The sequence below is a fragment of the Geospiza fortis genome, unplaced genomic scaffold, assembly GCF_000277835.1.
Source record: "Geospiza fortis unplaced genomic scaffold, GeoFor_1.0 scaffold12, whole genome shotgun sequence".
Lineage (NCBI taxonomy): Eukaryota > Metazoa > Chordata > Aves > Passeriformes > Thraupidae > Geospiza > Geospiza fortis.
Genome location: NW_005054323.1, coordinates 2366562 through 2393123, shown reverse-complemented (window position 1 = coordinate 2393123; position 26562 = coordinate 2366562).

The following is a 26562-nucleotide window of genomic DNA, read 5'->3' as shown; positions in this document are numbered from 1 at the left end:
ATGACAGATTTTGAGCCTCATTCATATCTAGCGCTGAGGAATTCTCTCTGCAAGAAAGCAATGGCATAAAACATATATAAAATTCAACTGACTGTTCTCTAGGACCTCTGCTTGTAGGTACAGGGAATTAAGTTGTTGTGGCAGCTTGGAAGTCATTTACTATCCCAAAGTGCAAAACATTTTGACATAAACAAGGACTTGGTCTGGGTGTGCAGTTTCTTTCAAGTGAAAATGTTATTGTGAAAAATTAGCAATACCTGTACTGATTTAGACTACCCGAGAGGGATTTCCATGCTTAAAATCACATCCAGGAACCAGTTGTGCTACTGCTATGTCACTTTGCTTTATTTACAGCAGGAAAATGGGTAAGTGGAACGGGAAGAATAATAGGTGGTTTCTTTATAATGTTAACATTAAAGTGAGACCTTTTTTACTGGTTCCAGAGCCTCTGAGGGATTTAACTGCATGAAATCCAGGAATTGTCACTTCATTTGGCACTGTCACTTCTACAGTGGCTTGTAGGATTTTTTGAAAGAGTGAAAAGAAATGTACAACGGGAAGGGAATTTAAGTACAAAAAAAGATTTATTATTATTACTATTATTATTATTATTTTCTAATTTTTCCTATTCAATTGATTTGCCAGTTTCGGTCTGCAGGAAAAAGCACTTAACTGGTTGGACTGCCAAGCCCCACTGCCCCTTACAGAGTGGTTAATTTAAGAGCTGTAAATGCTTAGCAATATGTGAATTAGTTTGATAGTTTGTAGCTTCTTGTGACTCTGAGGGAACAAAAAGGTGGAGGGGGGAGAAGGGGGGGTGGGGGGAAATGGAAAGGGGGAGAGAGAGAGGGAGAGAGAAAGAGAAAGCCTGCCAGCTATTTGTGAAGTAAATGTTCCCATTTCTTTTAAAACACAATAGCAAGTGTAATTTTGTCACATGCATCTGTTGCTATCACCTCTCACTTTGTGCTGAAGTGCTCACCAGAGCATTTACAGAAGTGATTCTTCCTCCCACCCCTGACATCTGCCACCGAAAATGCTGCATTATTCATCAGCGTGCTAATGGCAGGTGATGAGATCTTTTCACGCTACATCCCTCTCAGTAGGTGTTTATTACTCTGTTCACCAGCAGCCCTGCTATTACTGCGGGGCCAGAAGAACTCTACATACTCGCTTGACAGGTAATGGGAAACGTGCTCTGCTCACTTGGCTCACAAGTGCAGATGAAGGTTATTACTAGGGCAGCTGCAATATCGTGGGTGCAAAGAAGACGGTCACTTTAAGTGAACAGCTTAATTCTGGAAATCCATACAAATCATGTCAGCACCGTGATAATCCATCTTCTTTAGCTTCTATCATTTCAGCAGTCATCACACTGTAATAATTTTCTCCTGGTTCACCTGTGGTCTCTATGAATAACAGAGTGGGGTAAAAAAAAGAAAAGAAAAGAAGATGAGTTTGGCTTAGTGTCTGATGATCACAGTGGTGAGGAATTTATCTCTGTCTAGTAGCAAGATGATGTCGTGTGTGTGTGTGTGTGTGTGTGTGTGTGCACAAAGGTTTGTGTCTTGTCGAGGGGAGAACCTTGCAAGCAGCACTGAATATGTTCAATTTTATAAAAAAAGCCTGACAAGAAAGGCAAGCCTCTGCTGATTTATTTGAAGCCTTGTGACAAAAATTACAGAAAATAAACATGCGAGAACACCGTGAAAATTGAAGGAGGATAAATTATTTTTACTCCAGAGAACTCAGTTCACTAATAAGCCTTCCCCCGTTGTCTTGCTTCTAGGTTTCTCACTTAGACACATCATGCTGTCCTGAGCAATCCATAAAACAGCTCAACCCACACGAGGAATAGGCAAACTTTTTCATAATTTAAAGGTGCAGCTTCCATTTCACTTAAGAGGCAGAATTTTCTCAATCTAATGTTTTCTTTACTAAAACAAAAGATGTACTGGATCTGCAGAAGAGTGTTGTAAGGCACTGTGTTTTTGGAATGTATCCTCCCAAAAATGTGAGCTAGGGAGATTTAGAGACAGGCATGACTTGCTCCAATTTTATAAGCGTTGCAACTGCTGAACTACATCTGTTTCCATATTAGTACAGTCTAAAGTAATTAAAACCAGAACTGTGAAAGAATGATTTTTTTCTTTTGTTGTCAGACTTTTGTCTCTAAAGTCCTGTTCTTTATTTCCATGTAATAACCATGTAGTTGCTTGTTATGCCTGGCAGAGGAGAAATATCTTTTAGGGAGATAACTAAAAGCAAAGAAAAAAATCGCCTCATTTCAGATATCTGTTCTGTTTTCAATATATCTGCTTTTTTAGCAAGACCATTCATTTTTATCTGTTGACTTTCTGTATCAGTCCAACCTGTCAAAATTTTAGATAGTTGTTATAGACTAAAATATGTATTACTTGCAAATTTAAAAGTATGACAGTCTGGTGACAAAACGGAAAAGTGATGCACGCAGCAGGACTTGCTAGAGTCACTAATAGCTACCTACAGAAGTAACTGGGATGGAGGCAAATGGAGTAGCCTTGGGACAGACAAGATCTCCTCCATAGAAGTTTGCTTTCACCTCTGACTGAGGAGTGCTTTGTGCTGGGGAGGGAAGGTGGTGAGTGGCTGGCTGTGTTTGGGGAATTAGAGCTGCAGAATGTTAATCCTTGGCTGGAGTTTAGGCAGGGAAAACAGAGAAGATTCCAGAAATGCAAAGCATTTTCTGTGGAAATAGTTGGCTTGCCTTACTTATACTAAAACGCTGATTTCATTAAGGTATTGCTCCTCATTTCATTGGTGATAAAAACACAAGCTGCAGCTTATTGCTGACCATAATTTCTGTATATGGATTTATTCTTATGTAGCTGAAGGGTTTAGTAAGATGGTGGCAGACTGAGTAAGAGATATCGTTCTCCAAAGATTTAATAGGAATTCAGTTCATAACAAGATGACAATATGGATGTATTTGCCATAATTGGGAATTACTAACTTTGCTTTTTTTCATACGATCATAATGTCTTCAAAAGAAATTTCTATGTGCAAGGAAGAGACAACATCTATCTGATGGCTTTCTTATTGCTAAACACATGTAATTTATGGTGATGTCATCATTGCCATTGAAATATAATTATGATATAAATGCAAGTCTTTGTTGTGGTTCAACAGTTGTCTGAGATTAAGTTAGATTTAGGAAATCACACTGCATACCTTTGATATTAATAAAAACCCAGTAAAGATCAATGTTTGTGTTAGAAACACATCTGTGTTGCATAATGCTGAACTTGAGAAGGAAATAATTATCTTCTCCTTACCTTAAATTCTTCCTCAAACTAGGAAAAACCTCACTTTGGACAAGTGAAAGCACTCTGATAATTTTCTCTAGGCACATGGAAACAGAGATAATAAATGAGTAGGACAGTAAAAGGTAAAGAAAACTCTAAAATAATAAATATTAATATTATATTATTATTGACCAAAAAGCAAACGTGACTTACAAAAAGCTATGAAAACCCACACAGAGAAAAATAGGTTTTTAATTAATATAAAATTCTATTCAATTTCCGCAAGGAAGGGCTTCCAGAATCTCTTGTGAAGATGACATCCAAGATCATAAAGGAAAGTTTATCATTGGTCTTATAAAATACACAGTAGAAGAGTGTGTAAAATACAGTAGGAGAGAGTTTCTCTTTCATATACTGGTTTTAAACTTGAGATTGCAGCGTTCAGCATATCTATTTATACTCCTTTCAGAATGAGGAAGCAGCCAACATCATCCTGCAGCTGAACCATTCTTCTTGTTCTTAATCGTCAATGCTTAGGTGAAGACGTCTTCCTATTCATAAGAGTGATGCAACAGAAAGTTTTACAAAATTTTTTTCTCTGAGTGCATGGCATTATAACTAGCTAAAGGAATTGTGGATGAAATTTTAAGGAAAATTCTTGTACTTACTAAAATGCAAAAAGAATAAAACTCTCAAAAGTTGTCATGTTTTACTGAGTTTTGTTTTTCTTTTTCAAATAATGTTAATGTTTTGTTTATGCTCCAAGGGTAGAACAGAATGTACTGCTAATATAAAAAACAATGTCCACCAAAAATCATATATCCACCAAATTTTTTTCATAATTTCAAATGAAATTTTGAATTTTATTGTGTTTGTTGTATTTTTCAGAACTCTCCTGGCCCCCAAAACTATCAGAAATTCCCATGAAGCTGGGAATTTCATTGTTGCTCATCTTCACTCTTGAGCGACCATAGCCAGTGGGATATAATGAGGAAGAGGTATAGGCATGAAAAAATCATTCCTCATTGTTCTAATATCTGGTTGTTTTATTATCCATGCTAACTTTCACTATAGACTACAGAAGCCACTGAAATATTCACAATTGTTGTTGGGCTAACTATATTTTGCCTGGCCATTTGAATTGCTCAAAGTTACTATGACTTTTGATTCATTCTCTTTCTCCAGCTATGCTTGTTGCAGGAAGGTAGTGTAAAGCACGAGTGTTTTCCCAGCAATTCTTTATCCTTATGTACATTTTTGAATAACAAAAGATTATACAGAGAGTTCATTTTAATAGAAACTGAAAGTGATTTTTGAGAGATTTGGCTGATCACATTATAATGACAAGGGAGTACTGACAGGAAGCACTGTTCAAGGGCTCTTACAATGAAAGAAGGACTGCAGGCAAGGAATGATGAAAACAGAAACTCAAACACGAAAATCACCACCTCACCACCTCTTGTGCAGCACAAATAATTTTATGCAAAATGACTAAAGTCCAAGTTATTAGGAGGAGAAGAAGTTGGGTCTCTCTTACAAGGTCTAATGAAATGCGTAAAACTATTTCCTCTTAGCTTTACACATTGGATATCCAGATTTTGTGCTAATTTATTTATATTTTATATTATGTGATTTATGTTCTGTAGCCATGCTAGCAAGTAACTTTTTGTTTAAAAAGGTTTTAACTCTATGAAAGGAAAATTGGATATATGCAATGAACTTTGTAATCAATAAACTGGAGACTACTTGTTGCCAGGTGTGAATTACACACAGAATTTGAAAAAGGGGTATTTTTGGATTTGAGTTGCATGCGCTGTTTTACGTTTGTGGCTTGCCTAATGGAGGTTATTAGTGTGCATGTGTTTTTTTTTTTTTGTTCTGTTTTTGTTCTTGGTTTTGTTTTTGTTTTGTTGTGTTTTGTTTGTTTTTCTGGAAAAAAACCCCTTCTCCTCAAATTAACTCTGAAACTGGAATTCCTTGGGTTGCAAAATATGACAGCATTGCTGATGGCACTGCTCTGGAGGAAAGGGAGCAACTTTCTCTGTGGCATTGATCTGTACACAGGCTGTCATGTTTGCCTTGTTTTGATGTCCTCAGGAGGATGGAGGTACTCACCTCCTTGGAATGGCAGTCAGGCAAGTTGTCAAAAGACAGCAGTCAATAACCATTCACCCTAGATTAAACAAAATAAGTTGTTATGGACTGTCTGGAAAATGCAAACCTTGTTTTCTCCTGAGGTACTGTCCACCTTTCAGAGATGCAATGCAATGCATGCGCACTTAAGTCCCCCCTACCTACATCTAAGATAATAGATGACCTTGCTTTCTTCTTGGTCAGTTAGCACTGAAAGCTGAGTCTTTTGAAGTGTATTCTGAGGAAACTTACTCACAGTCTAAAGACCAGAATTGCTGAACTCTGCACTGCTATGTCTGTAGTTACATTTTTTTTACCTAGAGCACTGAACTATATATTTATTTCTCCTTTTTGGTATGAGAAATATAATTACTTATATCAAACCTGTTGCATATGTACAGTGACAAACTAGGATTGCATTAATTTTCTTGATGATGGTGGTAGTGTAATACATATCAGTTAGCCCTGAAGAGTAAGCTTGGTTTTGCCCTGGGACAATCTCTGTGTATGCCTAGAGTATCTGTACCAGAAAAAGCTCTGCTTTTAAAGGAGTGTAAGTTTTCACAGTTCATAATATTAACCACAGGTATCACTCTGTGATGGGTTAGGGCCTTACTGTTTCTCAGTCTGCTTCCTCCAAAGGAAAGGCTTTTAATCCTGGTTGCAATGTAGAGTGCAGACAATCCTGGAGACTTTGGCCTGCAGCTACAAATATTGTCTTCTGATTTCTTCCTGAACCATAAAACATTTCCTCATTTAATTTCATGTGAAGACAGATATATTGAGTAGTTTTTAAAAAGCAACAAAGAAGGGAGTGTTTTCTTCAATTCTCTTTATTTTTGACAATATTTCTTCTTCTTCTTCTTCTTCTTCTTCTTCTTCTTCTTCTTCTTCTTCTTCTTCTTCTTCTTCTTCTTCTTCTTCTTCTTCTTTTTCTTCTTCTTTTATTATTCCTAACCATTTTTACTGTGTCGAGTAAAAACTCTGGAGGAGTAGGCTCAAAGTGGCTGTCAAGAAGACTTTTTTCCCAAAGTAAAAGGTGCTGACAGACAAAAGAACTATGTCATGAAAAATTTATAACCAAATTTCCCACAACAGAAAAGGGGCAAAACCACCTCACATATTAAATGCCAAATCTTCATGCATATCTGCTTCCATACTGATTCAGTGGCAAAATAACTTTCAAAATGTTTTATGGTCCAAAGCAGCTATAAAGTAGCTGCATTTGTCATTTCAGTAAACTAAAATCAGAATTATACTAATATTCAGTGGGGTGACAGGAATATATTATCTTGTCAAGCAGAAGATCTGATTTTACAGGAATATGTGGTAGGTTAGGGAGAGAAGCTGTATGAAGGATGCATTTAATTACATAAACAATAATAAGAGTAATGATAAACTATGAAACTAACTTTACACATTAGAAAATACATAATGATATGTGGATTTACATATTTATATTAATATAAGACTGTATGTAAGCTTTCTGGTAAATACCAATGCATATTCTAAGCTAATGTCTCATCTTTCACATACCTTATGGGTCTTATTTATATAAACGTATTTTTCAGATTAAAATAAACTGTAAAATACTCTTCAAATTAATGCAAGCTATAAACTGATGGGTTCAGCCTTGGATGCAATGTAGAAGGATAAGAATTTGGATGTGCTTATTGATCTTATGTTAAGTGTGAGTCATTAATGTGATATGTCAGTAAAACCAGTTAATCTGATTTAGGGTATATCAAACAAGATATTTTCAGTGAAAGTGGTAATGATACTGTTATAGAAATTATTGGTGACAGCAGTAATTGCATCCTATTCTGGTTACTCAGAGAGGTGTACTCAAACTAGAATGGGCGCAGAAAAGGGCAACTGAGAGATTAGGAAATGTGTCCTATCAGAAGACCACCAAATAGGTTGTGTTGGTAGACCAAGAAAAAAAATAATTGTATTTTTATTTATTATTGCATTAAAATCTGAGAAAATATTTATAATATTTTCTGCTGGTAAAAAAAACTTCAGGAATGCAGCAAATAAAAGGCTGCAAACTTACATTTTTCCCAACATGAGAAAACTGAGACTTAAATATGTCTTGGGCATAACAAGCACACAAATCTTTTGAGAAAAAATCCCAACACTTACACTTGTCCTGGTAAAGTTCAGTAAATACATGGAAGGACTTTATATTGTGGCATTTTGTAGGATCTATCAAGATTGGTCCAGACCCAAATTCTGGTGGGTGTTTTCAAATAAGGATGTAAGAAAAGTCGGTTAATTTAAAGGTCAATGGATTATCCCCAGAAAGTTGGTACTTCTAGTTGCAACATCTTCCCAAATTTTGATGACTGTTTGATCAATCTTTTTGGTAAGTAAAAAAATCTTAAGATTCATGTCAATGACAATAAAAAAATATTCAACTATGATAAACATGTTCATAATTCTTTTTTAAACACTAATAGATTCTAATACTGGGTGCTTGTCTCTTGGTAAGTCATGGACTAGAAAAACTATATTCATATATATAAAAAATAAGTACTTGCATGTTTTGATCCCACAAGTGTGTGTACAAACCTTTCAGTAAGCTTGCAGGTGGATTTATACAGGTACTGGACTTTTTTGTTTTGATTGACTATTGCAAATTACAGTGATGTTAATATTTTTGATTTTTCCTCACAAAAGAACAGTTACAAATAAAAATGTTCAGTTTTTGTCTTTTCTTTAAAAGATTTGTTTTATAATAACAAAAATTAAAATCAGTAGGAAAACAATATTTTTGCAATAAAAGTTCTGACAGCTCTAGCATAGAGCAAATGTCATGTCTCAGTCTAATATTTATTTCTTAAAGAAACTTCTACATTTGTATATTGCTGCAGGAGATTCTATATTATACAAAAGAAAATTTTCTAGCAGGAAGATATTCTCCTGGTAAAATTTTCTCCAGCTTTAATAGTGCTTTAAATGATGAATGAAGAGTAACAGTGAAATGCCTATACATAAAATTGTCTACTGTGCTAACTGCATCCATCCCCCCTTATTAAAAAGACAGAGAAACTTTGCTGTTCCTGATTTCTTCCAGATATTTAAGCTCTGTTCTTATTTATAAGTTGTAGGTTATGAGAGGGAAGGATAGTCTTTAGATTATCCTTTTAACAGAACTATTAAACACTAATTGCTGAATGTGTTATTAGGTTTAGGCAGGAAGCAGCAATCCTATTGAAGATTTCTAGCCCTTTATATAACATGACGGGGAAATATTAAAACTTTCTAAAACTGCTTAGTTCCTTCTTGCCTCCATATGATCATACATAACTTCCGCAAATTATTCCAAAGCAAGACATATGCATTTTCTGTTTCCTGTCCTTAGATTATAAAATCAGTTTTCTTTTTCCGTAAGATGCAGTAGTATGCAAAATACATTTCATGTTCAGTAGAGTATTGGTAGATTTCAAAAAGAAAATAAAATCCAAGAGACAATCCTCTTATAAAATAGAAAACAAAATAAAGCAGGGAATGAATTACTGCATTTTTATTGGTATATGTGAACCTATTCCATTATACATCCATAATATAATCCCAGATGCCCCCTCTACTCATTAGTTCACTGGTTTCTTGTAGTTACCGTAACAGCTGGGGTTCTTCATGACATACTGAATTCTGGTTTTGCAGGCTTGTTGATCAGCTAAGGAGGGTCTTTCATGTGAAGAGTGGGACTGGACGAAAGCATGGTTAGTCCTACAGAAGAACAACATCAGTATATTAAGCCTGACTATTCTATGGATAAAACATTAATAATGTTTGTCAAATAGAAAACCACATACTCTTCACATGGTCATTTCTGTTGTTTTGAAATTCAGCATTTTTTAATTCAGATTTGGATATTGAAAGTTGGCTGGATTTTCCTCAAGGAGAAAGGAACTTTTTTTCTCTATTGCGGGACAACATCCTGCATTCAAAAAAAATGCAAAATAGGTTAAGGTAAATTTATATGCAAACACCTCCTATTGATTTAAAAATCTGAGATGGAAAAATACAGAGTAGATATTTAAAATGCGCATAGCACATGAAATTACTCACATTATGGGTAATACATGCCCTGTAGCAATTATGTCACTTATGCTTACACTAATTAAGTGTTGATGTGTGAGCACTAAGTTGCAATGATGTTGTTAACTAATGTACATAAATATTCCCTTTAAACGGTAATTGCACTTTGCCATAACTTAAAAGACTATACACTCAACTGGGTGTATATCATTCTGTTACCTTAAGGAATGAATTACAAACTTCAGTCTGTCATTAAATACCATGCTTGAGTTCTATCTTTTAACTTAAATGTGAAAAATCCTTTTGTCTTGGAGTTTGGAATGTACATGACAATACTGCCATCAGAGCTTACATATTACTCATTTAGAAGGGTACTAGTGATATGCAGAGTAAGACAGTTCAGACCACCAAGTGCTGAATGTCCCAAACCTGAAGGGATCCAATGTAACTTAATTCACAATTTATCTGCACTGCATTTCTTTCTAAAGAACAGAGCTGATCTTGGGAAAAACTGTTGTGTTCTGCCCATCTGGTGAATGCAAGATTTATGGCAGCCTAAAGTTAATGTTGTTTCACTTTTTACACTAGAAATCCAGTGCTTGCTCTAAAACTGATGTGGAGGAAAATTCAGAAATGTGTGTTGCCCAGAATGATCATTTTAACAGGTGCAGCTTCAGTGCTATGAAACTGCAGAGCAATACTGTCATAGGAGACACCTCAGGTCACTGGACAATTACAAGCCTGACAATAGCTAGTTTTGCAAAATAGTTGGATAACTTTTTAAAAGATGTATGCCTTTGTGAGCTAAGAATAAAAGGAGTATTACTGTTCTTTATTTTGCATACAACATATATTGACTTGCACTAAGAAGAAAGTGAGCAGAGAAAATAATGCTCTTGTGGTTAGAGGCAGTGCCAGATGGGGTAACAACTACTATCCAACAAACATCAGTTATACTGAGAAAACCAATGCTGCCTGGGAGTAAAGGAAGATGTTTTTATGCTCAGAAATTCAGTCTCTGTGTTCAGTAAAAAACTGCTTGTTCCATTCATTTCATGAAAATGTCTTTATTTTGTTGGTGTCTTTACAAGTATCCTTCTGCAAAAAATGTCCAGCACACACCTAGACAAGTCCATAATACACTGGATGAGCAATTTACTGGTATTTTAGGCTCAAAAGTTTATAGTAAGCTGAGTTAAATCACGGTGATCACCAGTCAACAGCTGGGTTCTCCGTTCAATTTTAGGGCCAAAGCTCTTAAATGTTTTTGTAAATTTTCAGGATGCTGAAAACAAATGCCATTAAATTTGACAATGCTGCTAAACTAGGAGGAGCTGTGGACTCCCTGGAGAGTAGAGAGGGTTCACAGAGAGCTCTGGGTAGGCTAGAATGCTGAGTAGTCCAGGATTCTCTGCCTGGGACAGGATAATCTTAGTTATTTGGAAAAACTGGTGGATGGGAGGCTGAAGGCAGCACTGCAGAAAGAGACCTCTGTTCTGATCTAGAAAATGAGTCTTTAAACTTTCTCAGGTTTTTAAGCCTGGGTAATTAGGACATTGCCTTTAATGGTGTTGAAGAAACATTAAACACTGGGCTTATTTTAAAAATCAATCAATGAAACCTAAAAAGTCCACCCAGTCTTTACCAAGAAAGTCAACAAAGTTTTTCCATTGTCTGAGTTTTGATAAATCATCCTGTTTGATCCTGATTTATTCAACCTGCTTCACTCACTTTAACAGGAGGTCTTTCCATGATGAAAAGCTCAATTATCCCAATAAACTTCAAAGATTTGCAGAAACTTGAAAATGGATTAAAAGTGAATGTCTTTTTCTAGGGGGAAGAGAACAGTCAACATAGGAGAGAAGAAACCTAGGAAGGCACAGAAAAGAGGCTTCATGTTGCAATGTAGTGCTGCTGCAAACAACAGAGCAGCCTGACAAATGTGAGCACAGCATTGAACTTCCACCTGATGGTCGAATAATCCTTCTTGTATTTTTACTTGGTCCGGTGTACTGGTCATGTTCTATTTCTGAGTGAAATCTGTCTTTGACTTTTACTCCTGAGTATGCTTGGAAGATGCTAAGGCAGCTACAGCCTCAAAGCATTTTTCCTTTGGAGCATCCATATCAAAATTTAGGCTGAACTTCGGCATAGAACACAGAGTTGCAAAAGTCCAGGAAAATGTGAAAGGTTGACTCATGGTGAGGAGTGGTCTACATCTTCTCTGGACTAGTTCCAAAAGGAATGATGATTGTCAGAGCCCTAACAGCTCAGAAGAGGAGAAACATGCCACAGTCCTCTGCTTCATGGACTAAGATACTTGTGTTCACAGAACAACTTATTCTCCAGCCATATCGACAAAAAAAGAGTGGATAGAGTCATGGCTAAACCTACCATATTCCTTGCCCCCTGCTTCATGATTCTACTTTAAGGCTGGCATCCAAACTGGAAAAAAGACTTGTATGGGAAAAAGTAATTAAATTAGAGTTATCATTATTTAGCCGAAATTTAGTTATCTCCCTGTAAAGGCAAATTCCTTTCTAAATAAACATGTAAACACTTAATTTTAAAGTTCTGGACAGTGAGAAAGGGTCAATTCATGCACAAGGAGAAGCTGATCAAAGCTAGCTACTTTAAAGCTAGTGTTTTGCAAGCCTGCCAGTCATGAATGTTTGATGTATTTGTGTAGTATCCTGTGTCTGGTTTCCACTGTCATCCAATGCGAGTGCTAGGATATCTGTCGCTGTTAGTGGTGTATCTCATATCACAGCAAATGACAAAAAATATGACGAAACTTATGAAGCTGTCCTAGCTGCTACCAAATGCATGAAGTATAAATTGCAAAATGCCAAGCACTTTCTCTGCCCCTGCCAAACAATCTTGTCAGGCATAATGAGATTTCTGTTCACACTCTGTAACCTCATGTAACCTGGACTGATTGGATTTATATTATCCCTATGAGTGCTGTGTGGACCTTTCATGGGCCTATTTGCCCTGAGGTGATTTGAAAACACTTGCTAGGCTGCTTCCCAAACCTTTTGGGGTCACTCTTTAGTCACCTGAGCAGCCCTGAGCAATCACAGTGCAGGGGAAGCCTCAGACTGTTTCTAACCGACTCCAGTGGCTGCATTTCTGCTCCAGCTGCTTCTTCCACAGCATTCCTTCTGGGCTGCCAGTGAGGAGGAGCAATGTGTAGCAGACCTTTTTTACACATTTGATAAACAGGTATTTGAATTCTGCTGTGCTTACCAGGGTCCTTCATGTTATGTATGCTGCACAAAGAGAAAGAAACACAAATGCACCTTTTGCTTCCTATACCTGAAGTTTATCTGCTTCTCTTTCACACTGGTTTGGACCAATAAAAATATTTTTTTTCCATTTATTTATTTATTTCTTCCAAAGATCTTTTAGAAATTAAAGAAAGAAAGAACTAAAGGTCTATTTTGCTGGATTAAAATACTAATTCAGCAAGATCCAAGGCTGCAAGATGTTACCTCTAAACAAGCACTAGTCACCATTAAGGAATTTAGCAGCATCTGATAAAAGACATCTGAGATGGTGTACAGTGATTTTGAATTACAAAGAGTTATCTTTGAAAATTTCTAAGCATTAAAACTTTCCAAAATTTAAAACAGTAAATATTGAAGTTCTGTAAAGCAATGGGCAAAGGATCCTTCACTGATGCCAGAGAAAAGCAATGGGAAGGATCTTTGTGATTACATGAAAAGATGGCTTTTCTGATACAGCTACATGGAGGCCATTCAGATGTGTGTTGATTAGATCCCTTTTTTGGTCCTTCATTAAGAACTCAATTACCCAAGTATTAGAGACTCCAGCCCCAAAGAAACTTTTGGAATAGGGAGGAGAAAGAAAAAAATACGTTTACTTCAGCTATTTTACTCATATATATATTGGCAGCTCTCACAGCTCTGTAAACTGTATTTTTTTTCTGTTTCCTTGAGAGTTTTTATTTTATAAATGGAAACAGTTTAGTAGTTGCATTGTGAAGAAGGTATTCTTGTAATTTTTTCTTTCTTCTGGTTCTCAAGGTGAGACATAGAGAAACAACCAGCACCTTTGAGTCCTCTCTGTGTTTGTGTTGGGCTTGCTCAGCAAAGAAATGAATACTCTGGCCAGATCATATAATGATTCCTGTGCTCTGTTCTGTATGTGACACCCCTGCTTCCTCTGCTGAGAAATTGTATAGTGACACTCCCTTTTCAGTTTGTCATGCTGGATTACAACAGGATGTCAATGACAATGTTCCTTCATGCAAATGTTAAAGCCTCTCAATCTTAAAAGAATTGCCAAAGACTACCAGAGTGCTGGTAATCTGGCTAGAAAAAAAATAACCATATGCGGCAGAAAATCAAGTTACTCACTGTCTGAAATGAAAATAAAACTGTGTTATTCCTGGCCATTAAAAGCATTTTCAGATAACTTTTAAAGAGTGAGCAGAATTTTAAACATTTAACACCTTAACTGACCTGGAGATTGAGAGATAATTGAGTGAAGTACTAAGGACACATTTCTCAAAGACATGTCAGTAGAATTTGCTTCTGCCCATTGGCTGTGGCATCAGGATACTGTTCCTCACTTTACTGAAGGTAAAGTTCACCCATGATTTACAAAAAAATCAGAAATCTACTGCATTTTTCTCCAGTGATGAAGAAGTATTTGTGAAATGTTTTGTTACCCCTTCACTTGGTTGGTCACTGGTCACAGTTTCTTTGGTGCTGCTCAATACTCTGTGGAAAAGAGGTTCTAAATGAAAGGAAATATATGGCACCATGGATAGGTACAGTGTCTCATCCTTTGGTCATCTCCTTCCCTAAAGTATTTGCAACAGTGAAATTGCAGCAGTAATTGCTGCTCAATGTTACCAAAATTTCTATGCCTTTTCTGTGCTCCTATTAATTAGAAATATAAAGTGAAATGATGAATTCTTTGCTGTACATTCAGAAGAGGCTCTATCTACGCTGTCTTATTCTTTTGTTGTAGTCTTTTCCCTCTGAAGGTATTTATTTTAATATTCTGAATTGTGGCTTTTATCATTCATTCTTTTTGACATAAAACTATGCTCAACTGACATGAACGAGCCTATAAACTTTGTTCATGCTGTCACATTTTCCTGCTCTCATCAGAGAAAAGTGAGTAATCTCTGGTGAATAATTTGTTAAATTTAGCCTCTTTTTCCTCTCCAACTATGTGAGTTCCTCAAATGCCTCTATTATTAGACAATGTGGCACAAACACTCTGGGCTGTATTCCATTTAGTGAATATGAATATTCAAAATCTGAGCTATTTTGTTTGGTAGAAAGAGGTCACAAAAAGGACAACATAGTATTTCTCATTATTATTTTTTAAAACCATCTTAGTCAGTTAAAAGCTTAAGTCATTGTGATTGTTATGGTGAAGACTGAAATTAAATTTCTTTTCTAGGAAGCATTGTTTATGTGCTTTTGACATTGGTAAAGTTATTGCTTTGATGACTTTTTACCTTGAGTTTCCTAAGCTTAACACTGATAGCTTCAGCTGGTATATCTCTTTTTTTTTGAGTTTCTCATTTCTACTTTTTTGGTTTGCGTGAAAACCTGATTTCCATCACATGATGTATGGAGATTTGGGATATTCTTATTCCAAGACTCAAATTAAAGCATGGTTATGATGATTATTTTATGACAATGTTGTAAAACTGTATAAAAAGTCAACACAAATTGTGAAAGCAGCTTAGCACAGTGGGAAGATACACATTTTTTAAGAATGCTTTTTATTCAGAAAAGAAGACTGCTGCATTTCAGCTTATGCTTGCTACTTTATCTGTCTCAAGCAATGATTACCTGGAAAATGAAGACTTGAAGAAAACTATTCCACAACTGCTTAACTTGTCATATTTGTAGGAACTGAGATCTAGGCTTTACTGTACCTATTTGAATAAATACAATTGTTGTCTCAGTTGCTCTATTTAGTGAGCAAAATGAATGCTGTGTTTGCAGAACTACTTGATTTTTTCTGTACAAAAAAAAATTGAAAACTTGTTCCTGCACTTTTCATGCATTTGACTGCTATAAGATATTCTGAAAGTTACAACTGTGAAAAGTCTTCCCAGCTTTCTTTCCTGTCACGTGAGTGCAGGAACATACCCAAATACATAGACATACTTTATTATGAAGAAGATCAAAAATATTTAGTTTTGCTTTTCAATTTGTTTAATCTGGGAGGGAAATGAAAAAAAAACACCCAAACAACCAGCCAACCAAAACCCATGAAAACCAGTATCACTTGAAGTTCTAAACCATCTGCAGAAGAACTGAAGATGAAATCTAATTTGGGAATGAAACCAACAGCCCAGCAGAAATGCATCTACACCAATGCACACAGTGTGGGTAAGAAACAGGAAGAGCTGGAGCGCAGCAGGAAATCTACAGCACAATTACCACCATGGAAACATAGTGGGATGACTTGCATGACTGGAGTGCTGCCCTGGATGGCTACAATTTCTGGATGGCACTGGATGGCTGCAAATTCTTCTCAAGGGATGGGCAGGGAGGGAGAACTGTTGGAGTGTCTCTGTCCATTAGGAAGTGCTTCAACTCTACAGCGCTCAAGGCCAGGGATGGTGAGGTTGAGTGTCTTTTGTGTAATAATAAAGAGAAAGTTGGCAAAGCAAGTATTTTTAGAAAGGATGAGTCAGGGAGATGAACTGGTGGAATTGCTCTTTATGTGAGAGAGAAACTGGACATATCAAAGTCAATCCAGGGATAGACAATGACTGGAGAGCTTAGAGGTAAGTATTAAGGGACATGCTAAAATGGTTGGCAGTGTTGTGGGTGTTTACCACAGGCCACCTGATTAGGAGGAGGAAGTTGACAAGGATTCCTAGGCAGCTGGAAGTAGCCTTGAGATCACAGGCCCTGGTTCTGAGGGCCTTCAATCACCCTGATATTTGTTAGGACAACACAACTTGGCAGACACAGTCCTGGAAGTTGCTGCAGATTATTGATAATAAAGCAAGTGGTGTAGAAGCCAATGAGGAAAGATGTGTTGCTGGACCTTGTACAAACAAACCAGGAGGGACTGGTTGAAATGTGAACATTGGTGGCAGCCTTGGCTGCAGTGAAGACCAGATGGTTGAACTCAGGATCCTGTATGGAGGAAGCAAAGCAGTAAGCAGGACTAGGCCCTGAACCTGCAGACAGCTAACCCAGGCCTCTTCAAAGACCTGCTTAGAGGAATCCCATGGGATAGGACTCTAGATGAGCAGGGGATCCAGGAGAGCTGGAAAACTGGAAGGGCATCAGCAGCAGTATATAAGCACAAAAAGAAAAATTATGGAAAATGTAGGGCTGCTGTGGAGTCAGAGTCATGTTCTGGTAACAGAAGGTGCAGAGGAGGCAGAATTACTGAATGGCTTTTTTCCTCAGCGTTTACTGATGGGACTGGGCCTCAGGAGTTCCAGACCTCAGAAGCAAGCTGGAGAAAGGACGGCTTTCCCTTGGCTGTAGAGGGTTTTGTTAGAGATCCTCTGGCTAGGCAGATTTAACATCCATAAATCCAAGGGCTCTGATATGATGCACCCGAAGGTGCCAATGAAGTTGGCAGATCTTGTTACATTCTCCACCATCAGTGAAATGTTATGGAGGAGAGGTGCCTGGTGACTGGAGGAAGGCAAATTTTACTCCCATCTTCAAAAATGGTAAGAGGGAGGACCCAGGAAACCACCAGCCAGTCAGCCTCCCCTCAAGGGAGGAAAGATGGAACAGATCTCCTGGAGAGATGATGGAACAGATCATTCTGGAGATCATCAAAATCATGTAGAAGACAAGAAGGTCATCAGGAGTACAGGAGTAGTCAGGATGGATTCTCAAGGGGAAATCATGCTTGACTAATCTGATAGACTTCTATGATGGCATGGCAGGATGGGTCTACAAGGGAAAAGCAGTGTATGTTGTCTGTCTTGACTTCAACAAGGCTTTTGATACTGTCTCCCATAACATCCTTATAGGCAAGCACAGGACATGTGGGTTAGATAAATGGGCCCTGAGGTGGATCAAACACTGGCTGAATAACAGATCTCAGAGGGCTGTGATCAGCAGAGCAGAGTCCAGCTTGAGACCTGCAGTCAGTGATGCTCCCCAGTGATCACTACATTTGTACGAGGTTAATACTTTCTGTTTCTACTTGAAATATATAGACCATTATAAGTAGGACCCAATTTGCCTTCTTTCTTAGCTGAAAGTACAACATGAAATTGTTGTACTTTCATATTGAAAGTACGATATGAATTGTGCTCATTCACAAATAAAGGTATTTCCACTCTGATTACTGCAATATTGTAAGCAGAAGTTGCTACTAACCACCTTGCCGTGCTGAGACTAAATTTTCTCCAGATCTTGTGCACAATGCTACATAGGGATATACTGGATGGAACTTTCCAGCCTGGAGTGTCCTGGAGTACCGGTTGGTGATGAGTGCAGAGGCCTTGAGGTAAAGGGGAAAATCATCTATTTGTGAAAGTCTGTTGACTGGAGAAATTCAGGGATTGAAGCTGTACAAGTTCTGCAGCTTGGGGAGAACTAGAGTGGGCCTAGCTCTAATCCCCCCACTCAGGTCACAGCTCCTGGGAAATAGTACCCTGGATTTCTCTTGGGTGTGGGTGGAAACCTAATGTCCATGGCAGCCAGCTCTACAAAGCAGTTGCTAGTTATCCTGCCCGCGCTGGAGAATTTGTGTGGAGCCCCAATGTTTTTGTGAACACCAGGTCCTTGGGCAGCATGTTCCAGCTGCTCAGCCTGGAGTGGGGAACCTGCTGCTCTGTGTCCTCTTGGCACTGTTGGCTGTGGGGTGATAGAAAAAGGGGAAATTGCAAATCTTATTGTCAGCAGAGAGAAGAATGGGAAAGATCTCCCACTGATACTTGAACCAACAGGAGCTGCTGTGTATCTAGTATATGACTCCACAGAGAATGGCAAGTTGTGGGGCTGTTTTCATCTGCTGTGTGGGTCTTCAGGAGAACATATCTTATGTGGGTCTTAGCACCTTTTCTCTTTGGCAGCTCCGATTGCCCTGCCCACTTGAAAAGATCATAATAAGTTCAAAACTACTTTGCCTAGGAAATCAGCTAAAATAGTTCCTGTGACTACATTTGTCTTCAGGTCCTTCTGGTGTTTTAATTTTTTTTTCCTGTTCTGTTTCATGCACCTGTTTGAGTGACCTGTACAAAAATGAGGTGGAGCCAGTTAAAATGAGGAAAACCATAAAACTAGCTGCAGAAGGAAATACTTTCAAGTGTACAAATTAAAGAAAATGGAAGGGTAATTCTCTCTAGTCTCTTTTGATTCTATATACCTTTGGCGTAATTTGTAACAGCAGGAGTTGAAAAGCATGTAGACAGAGTGTGATCTTTAAGCTCATGGTGTCTTGAATGAAGGGTCTTGAACCCCTTAAAGAGCCTTGAATATGACCAGGTACAAGATGCAGACAAGGAATAGAAAAATGAAAAATGAAAAACTGAAAAAAAATTAGGAAATAGGGCAAGTCTCTGGAGGCCAGAGAAATAACTAATGCAATGCTCCAATTACTTTTGAAAAGGATCTGAAAGAATTGCAGGAAATTAGACCAGTCAGTTTGACATTGATTTTTTAAGTCTCAGAAGTATTTTTAAAGGATCACATGTGGATACATTCAAAAACACAGCTTGAGAATAGAAAATCAGTGTGGCATAAGGATAGGGTAATGAAGTTTAAGTAATTTGTTTATATGAATTTACAAATATCTGTTTTAAAAATATTACCATGTGAAGTGGTGGGAGAGCAATGAACAACATGAAACAATGCAGCTATCTGAAAAGGTCTCCCTTTGATTTAAGAACTAAGGTATGAAGTCCCCAGAGTAGAGGAGAATATGGCAAGTACAACTGACAACTGAATAAGGCAAACAGAAGAATAGATGTTGTTGGCCCTTGCAGGAGTAGTTCCATTTCACAAGTCATCAATACCAGAAAGCTCTGGCAGGCACCCGATGTCGTTTCAGAGGCTCGTGGAAGATCTTGTGTGAGTGGATTTGCCTTTGTGTATCAGGTACCAGAGTACCAGTAAAATGGTGCCTTTTGTTTCAAAGGATTGAGAAAAAATTCCCACTAGAGAAAAAACCGTGCATCTAAAACATGTTTTCTGATATTACAAGCATTCAGCTTAATGTGTGGGCTATGCGTATGGTTGGTGGAGCATGGAGAGGAGAACTGAAGGAACTGGAAGTGGTAGAGAAGCAAGTGCATAAGGATGGATCTGAATGTGTGAATCATGTAATTATTTGGTATTTGCATAAAAAGAATATGTGGCCTTACAGAGTTTTTGAAAGCAATGCCCAGGTCTTAATAGACATGGCTGAGAGCAGGGAAGAAGGGCATAATCAGAGGAATCATTTCAGTGAAGTGTAAGACCCCCTGCAGGGATTACAATGAGACACATATGTCTGATATAAAATTCACTCCTGTATGCTGAGAGCAATGAGTAGGTTTATCTACTTTTAGATGCTGATGGATTAGAAGCCATAGGACTCTGTAGGAAGATGAGAAAAAAATTCTGTCACATAACATAGATAGTATGCTCTTCTGGTAATATTCAAGTCACAAAACTGGGATGAAGATCTGCATTTTAAACACTCCAAAACTTCACTATGTAGATAGAAAACACTTTCAGAATTTCAGTATTCAGTTCAAATTTTTCAAACTCAACCAAGAATTAATCTTTCTCTAAGAGCTGGGTAGCACACAGGACTGTAGCAATGACAAATGCCATACACCTGTAAGTATAAGCTGATATTCATATTAACTTTCTGCTGCATTTCTCATCAGAATGATTAGATCACTCTTTTTTGATGGAATCATAGAATATTTTGAGTTGGAAGGGACCTTAAAAATGGCTTGTTCAAATCTCCCTACTATGGGCAGGGACACCTTCTACTAGACCAGAGTCCCATCCAACTTGTCCTTGTCCACTTCCAAGAATGTGGATGCACAACTTCTCTGGGCAGCCACTGCCAGTGCTGTACAACATTCCCAGAAAAGAAATTTTTCCTGCTATCTACCTAAATATACTCTCTTTCCATTTGAAGCCATTCCCCCTTGTCCTGTCACTACATGCTTTTCTGAAGAGTCTCACTCCATTTTACTTGTAGGTAAGTACTTCAGGTACTGGAAGGCTGTGATTACATAATCCCAAAACCTTCTCTTCTCCAGGCTGAACAGTCCCAATTCTCTCAACCTTTCCTCACAGGAGAGGTTGATCAATTCCTCTAATTGTTTTTATGGCCCTCCTCTGGAATCGCTCCATGTCCTTCCTATTCTGAAGACCCCAGAGCCGAGCAGAGCAGAGGAGCAGAATCCCCTCCCTGGCCCTGCTGCCCACGCTACTTTGGATGCGGCCCAGGACATGTTTGGCTCTCTGGGCTGTGAGTCCCCATGGATGGGTCCAGCCTCTCCTCCCCCAGCACCCCCAAGTCCTTCTCCCCAGGGCTGCTCTGCATCTTTTCACTCCCAGCCTATGCTGGTATCTGGGATTTCCCTGATCCAGATGCCACACCTTGAACTTGGTCTTATTAAACCTCATGAGGTTCCCATGGGTGCATTTCTTGATATTGTCCAGGTCCCTCTGAATGGCATCTTGTCCTTAAGGTGTAGGAACGGCATTGCTCTGCTTAGTGTCATCTGCACTTTTGCTGAGGGTGCATTGATCCCTTTGTTTCTGTCATTAATGAAGATATTAAATAACACTGGTCCCAGTATGGAGACTGAGGGTCTTGTCACTGATGTCTGTCAGGACTGTGAACCATTGGCGATTACTGTCTACATGTGACTGTCTAGCCACTTTTTTATCCTTACGAGGATATATGCTTATATCCACCCATCAAATAGATCTCTCTACAGTTAAGAGAGAAGGATGTTGTAGAAGAGCATATCAAAGGCTTTACAGAAGTCCAGATGTGACATCTTCCATTGTCCACTGATGGAGTCACTCCGTCATAGAAGACACTGGGTTGGTCAGGCAGGACTTGCCCTTGATGGACCTGCACTGACTATCTCTGATCACTTCCTATTATCCCTGTGCCTTAGCACAGCTTCTAGGAGGATCTGTTCCACGATCTTCTGAGGCATAGAAGGGAAGCTGACAGGGAGGTAGCTCCCAGGGTCCTCCTTTCTACCCTTTATAAAGATGGGTACAATGTCCAGTCCTCTGGGACTTAAAATGTCATGCTTTTGAAATGTCAGGGAGAGTGGCTTAGAAACTACATCAGCTAATTCCCTCAGGACTTTGGGATGCATCTCATTGGGTCCCACAGACCTATGTATGCTCATGTTCCCTTGACGGCCATGAGCTTGATCTTTACTTACAGTGGGAGGGACTTTGTTGTCCCAGTCCCCATCCTGCTGTCCGTCCACTCAAGAGTCATGGGAAGACAAGCTGCTATTGAGGACTGAGGCAAAAATATTGCTAAATACCTTGGCCTTCTCATCATTTGTTTTACCAAGTATTGGTAAAACAGCAGCATTACCAATGCAGCATTGTTGTCCTGCATATGGAATGGTGAAAGTTTCTGAGCTATATATGCAGCCACTGCTTTAATCTAATTAACCACCTGAGCTGGGCATATTAATAAAAAAGGGACAGAGGGTAAATTCAGGCAAATATTTAGGTTCTTTGGTGAACATCAATGCTGCATGTGAATTCAAAGCTAGTAATCATAACGGCTTGTGTGGCCTATGACACAAAAATCAGCTGAAAAAAAGGAGTGAGAATATGTGGGAGAAACAGCCCTGTGGAAAACAAAGTTGGTGAAGAAGAAAGGTGAGGAGGTGCTCCATGTGCTGAAGCTGAGATTTTCTCGCAGCCTGTGGTGCAGACCATGGTGAGGCAGCTGTGCCCCTGCAGCCCATGGAGGTCCATGGGGATGCAGAGATCCACCTGCAGCCCATGATGACCGAGTTTCAGAGCAGCTGGATGCACAAAGAGGCTGTGACCCCATGAAGAGAGGCGCCTGCACTGGGACAGGTTGCAGCTAGGACCTGTGTCTCCAAGAAGAGAGAAGCCCACACTGGACCAAGTTTACTGGCAGGAACTGTGCTTGCTTGGAGGATCCATAGTGGAGAAGTTTGATCTTGAAGGGCTGAATTCTGTCGAGGAGACCCACATTAGAGCAGTTCATGAAGAATGGCAGCACGTGGAAGGACTCACATTGGAAAAGTTAATGGAGTGTGCCATGGGAAGTACCCCATTCGGGAGCAGGGGAAGATTGTGAGGAGTCCTATCCCTGAGGAGGAAGGAGTGGCAGAGACAATGTGTGATGAACTTACCACAAGTTCCATTCCCCATCCCCCTGAGGTAAAGAATTTGGGAGCCACCTTGAGTCCAGGAAGAAGGAAAGATTGAGGGAAGGTGTTTTAAAATTTCCTTATATTTCTTATTATCCAACTCTAACTTGTTTGGTAACAGATTTTTTTCCCCATCTCGAATCATTTTTGCCCATGAGTGATGTTTTCCTGTCCTTGTCTTGACCCATGAGCCTTTTGTTATATTTTCTCCTCCCTGTGCCACTCAGGAAGGGATTGACAGAGTCACTATGGTGGGTACCTGGTGTCCAGCCAAGGTCAACTTAACACAGTGCTTGAAGTAGTGTAACCATTTTCTGTAGCCATCTGTCTGTCTCTCTGTTCCCTGAAAAAAACCTGTGATTTAAAGGCATATTCTTGACTTGATTGGCCTCTGCTGAAATAGTAGCTATCTGGTTATATATAGTAGCTAAACTAATGAGATTTGGTCTTGCTTTTTTTGTACATTTACAGATGATTCCAGCCTCAAATGCCTGGAACCTTCTGTAATAATTTTAGCTGCTCTGTGCTGGTGTTCTCTGATTATACAAAGTGTGATAAACTACACAGATAGGCATGCCCGGCAAGAGCGTAAGACTGACTTCTGTGTTATATAAAGGTTCACACAATCTAGTGCTGCACAGATACTGAAAGAAGCAGACACTGACATGAACTTGAGAGATTTCTGAACAATTCCTTATACTGGCAATTTTTTGCCAAATCTCCCTATGCAAAAGTAATTGCCATGGACAGCGGGGCCTCTTGACGCCACCACTGGGACACATAGCCACTTAAAATTGTGTGTCTAACCAGACTGACAAAATACAAGAAGGTGATAATAACCAAGTTATATTTTAACCAGTTACAGCTTAAAATTTACTATTAATCAGTCATATTCATGCCATGTTTTTTTATGGTTCTCCCAGATGACTGAAGGTATGGGAAACCCTGATTAGTTGGGTTTGCTAGTGGCAAACTGGAATTTATAGCTTTCGGGGCAGAGAGTAGCTCACACTGTGCTTCTTACTAAGCCCTCCTATCTGTATTTGTTTGGCTCGAGCCCAACTGTAAAGTCCCATGCACACTTAACATCCAACATCACTCTTGGTCCATGGTTGTTATACTGCTGCCATCTCCACAAATAGCTAGTGACTTCCTGGGAGAGCATCTGCTCCTTCTCTTTGCTGGCCAGAAGCAGGGCAGGAGATTCTGCTGTAGCCATACATGACCCAAGAGGAGGAAGGCAGTTGGTGAAAATGGTCATGCCCGGCACAGCAGATTCCTCACAATCTACTGCCTTCTGGTGTAAAATCAAGTTGAAAAGAGAAGTGCAGGCAAAGCCTTACAGATTTTGCAAATCCTAGAGAAACAAACCAAATTTATTCCACCTATTTACTTACTTTTCTCATCCAGTTATCATGACTAGATTCTTTGTTGATATCTTTCTCTGCAATACATAGTGTGATGGTGTACTTATTGCCTTATGTACTATGTGGTTTCTGAAAACTCTTGTTTTATTCTCCAGGGATTATTAAATATATTACTACTTAAGGTTAAAATATTTTTTATCCTAGCCTGGTGGTCAGATTAGAAAAAGGAAAATCAGAATACGAATAAACAAGTGATCAATTCTTCTGGAAGCCGAAAAAGAAAAAGCAGGAAGAGAGAGCAATCCATGCATTTTACTTCATGTACATACGCTCAGGTTGGGAGAAGGGTAAGAGAAAAGATTTTTAAGGCTCACATGTTGCACCCTTTATTTCCAAGACCAATTCTTCACCATCTGATTCCCTGCACAGTAATGTTTCATTATATGATTCAAATTCATAATAAAATCAGTTGTCCCACCCCGGAGATCTGCTTCAGTTCATGAGCCCCATGTGCATTTTGGAGACCCAAGGCTGTTAAAAGGCATCTCAGTTTCACCCTTGTGTTGGAGACCCATCCACTTGAATGCCACCCTAAGGGCATTTTGTACCCTTGCTCTTTCTTCCTGCTTCCCTCTTCCCAGGGCTGACCAGCTGGGGTGGCAGGAAAGTCAGCTTATTACTCAGACATGGCACAACAGGGACTCAAAACCTGCCTACCTGGTATTGTTGTAGTTCTTGCCTGAGCACTGCCTGACAGATGTGGTGTCAAGCACATGGCTCTGCATTTCTAAATTAGTGACAAAGGTCCCTGCTGAATTTCAGTCTGACCTGAAAGCTTGAGAGCAGCCATATGGCAACCCTCCACAGCCGAGGTTACTGCCTTTGGATTCAGTTGACTTTTCAGATTTGAGTCGTCTAATTAAATCTGCCCACTTCTCCACATAGATAATTATCAGCCTTTCTATTACTCATGTTACTGCACAACATCCCCTCTCAATGACTTTATTCATTTCAGACAGGGACAGCAGGTGCCAGATGGCAAACCGATGCTGTGTGATACTTGGTATTTCTATCACTTGGTGCTTAGAGTTTCACCTTGCTCCTGTGCATTAGCCTGATGGGGATGATTGCTTTGGTTTGCTTTAATAAGCTCTGGAGCATGGGAAGTGATAGTGTGTCATTGATTTGGAGGAGCAGTTTAAAGGCAATGAACATTGTTACTGACTGTAGAAAAAGGGACTGCCTGTAGCCTCTTAAGAGTTGCAAGGAAAAGAACAGCTTTCAATTTCAATGAGTATATTAAGTGCTCTTTAGGTTAGGCTGCAATTTAGTAAAGCAACCCTGACTCTGGGTTCAATTATAAAGGCCACATTTTTCCTCAGAAGGAAGTTCAACACAAATAGGTGGCATTCAGTACTTACTGATGGTAGTAGTAGCTGTATTGGAAGCCACAGTGGCCACTAGAAGGTGCATATTGCATTTATTTTAAGCATGCCTTGCAACCAAAGACAATGGGTGGGGGTAGGTCTGTTTTCCTTCTGAAGCTGCAAATTACATGAATAAAAAGAAAAAGAAAGAAATTGAAACATGAACAGACAAAGACTTTGTTTATTTATTACCAGGAGAGACCCATTACGATTCAGTGCTGTGTTTCCATGGCATCCCAGAGGCATAAACAGAAAATACAGGCTAATGCATTCAGTTAGACTGAGATTTTAAAGTCTAATGCACAATCTAAATATCTACCACATATGCCCACTATTTATTTATCTATTCATATATTGCAGGGAGATGGAGAACTGGCTAACAATTCCAGGGCTCTAATCCATTTAGACACATATCTCCTGCAGATGTCCAGTACTTTTGGGGGCAGCGTTAGGTGGTTGGCTTTCAGATTCCTCTAATTTCTCTCCATATCATTCTTGACTTTGTTATTATTCTCATATCTGTAAGTATCTCTGTAGTATTTCTGGTCAGGAAGCCCAAAGCAAGTTCAAAGATCCAGCCTTTTAGGACTAGATTCTCCTTAATCCCCTTTTCCTGGTGGGCTGGCTAAACATCCCTGCCTGTTTCTTAAATGTTTCAATTTGTGACTACAAATGCCAAGGTTTGTGCCATTTCTCCTGTGTTGGTTTATAAACATCCTTTCTAAAGATGAACAAAATGTCCCAGCAAGATTATTCTTTCACCTTGCAACTCATAGTTTAGCTTCAGTGCATAACAATTATAAAAGCTCATCTCACAACCAAAATGATGTGGAGCTGACAGCGCCTCTCATTTTTTTTAGATTTCCACCTGCCTATGTGGGGTACGAGAAGAGATTCTTCGTAATGCTGCAAGAAGCCTGGAAAGGTATGCTTGA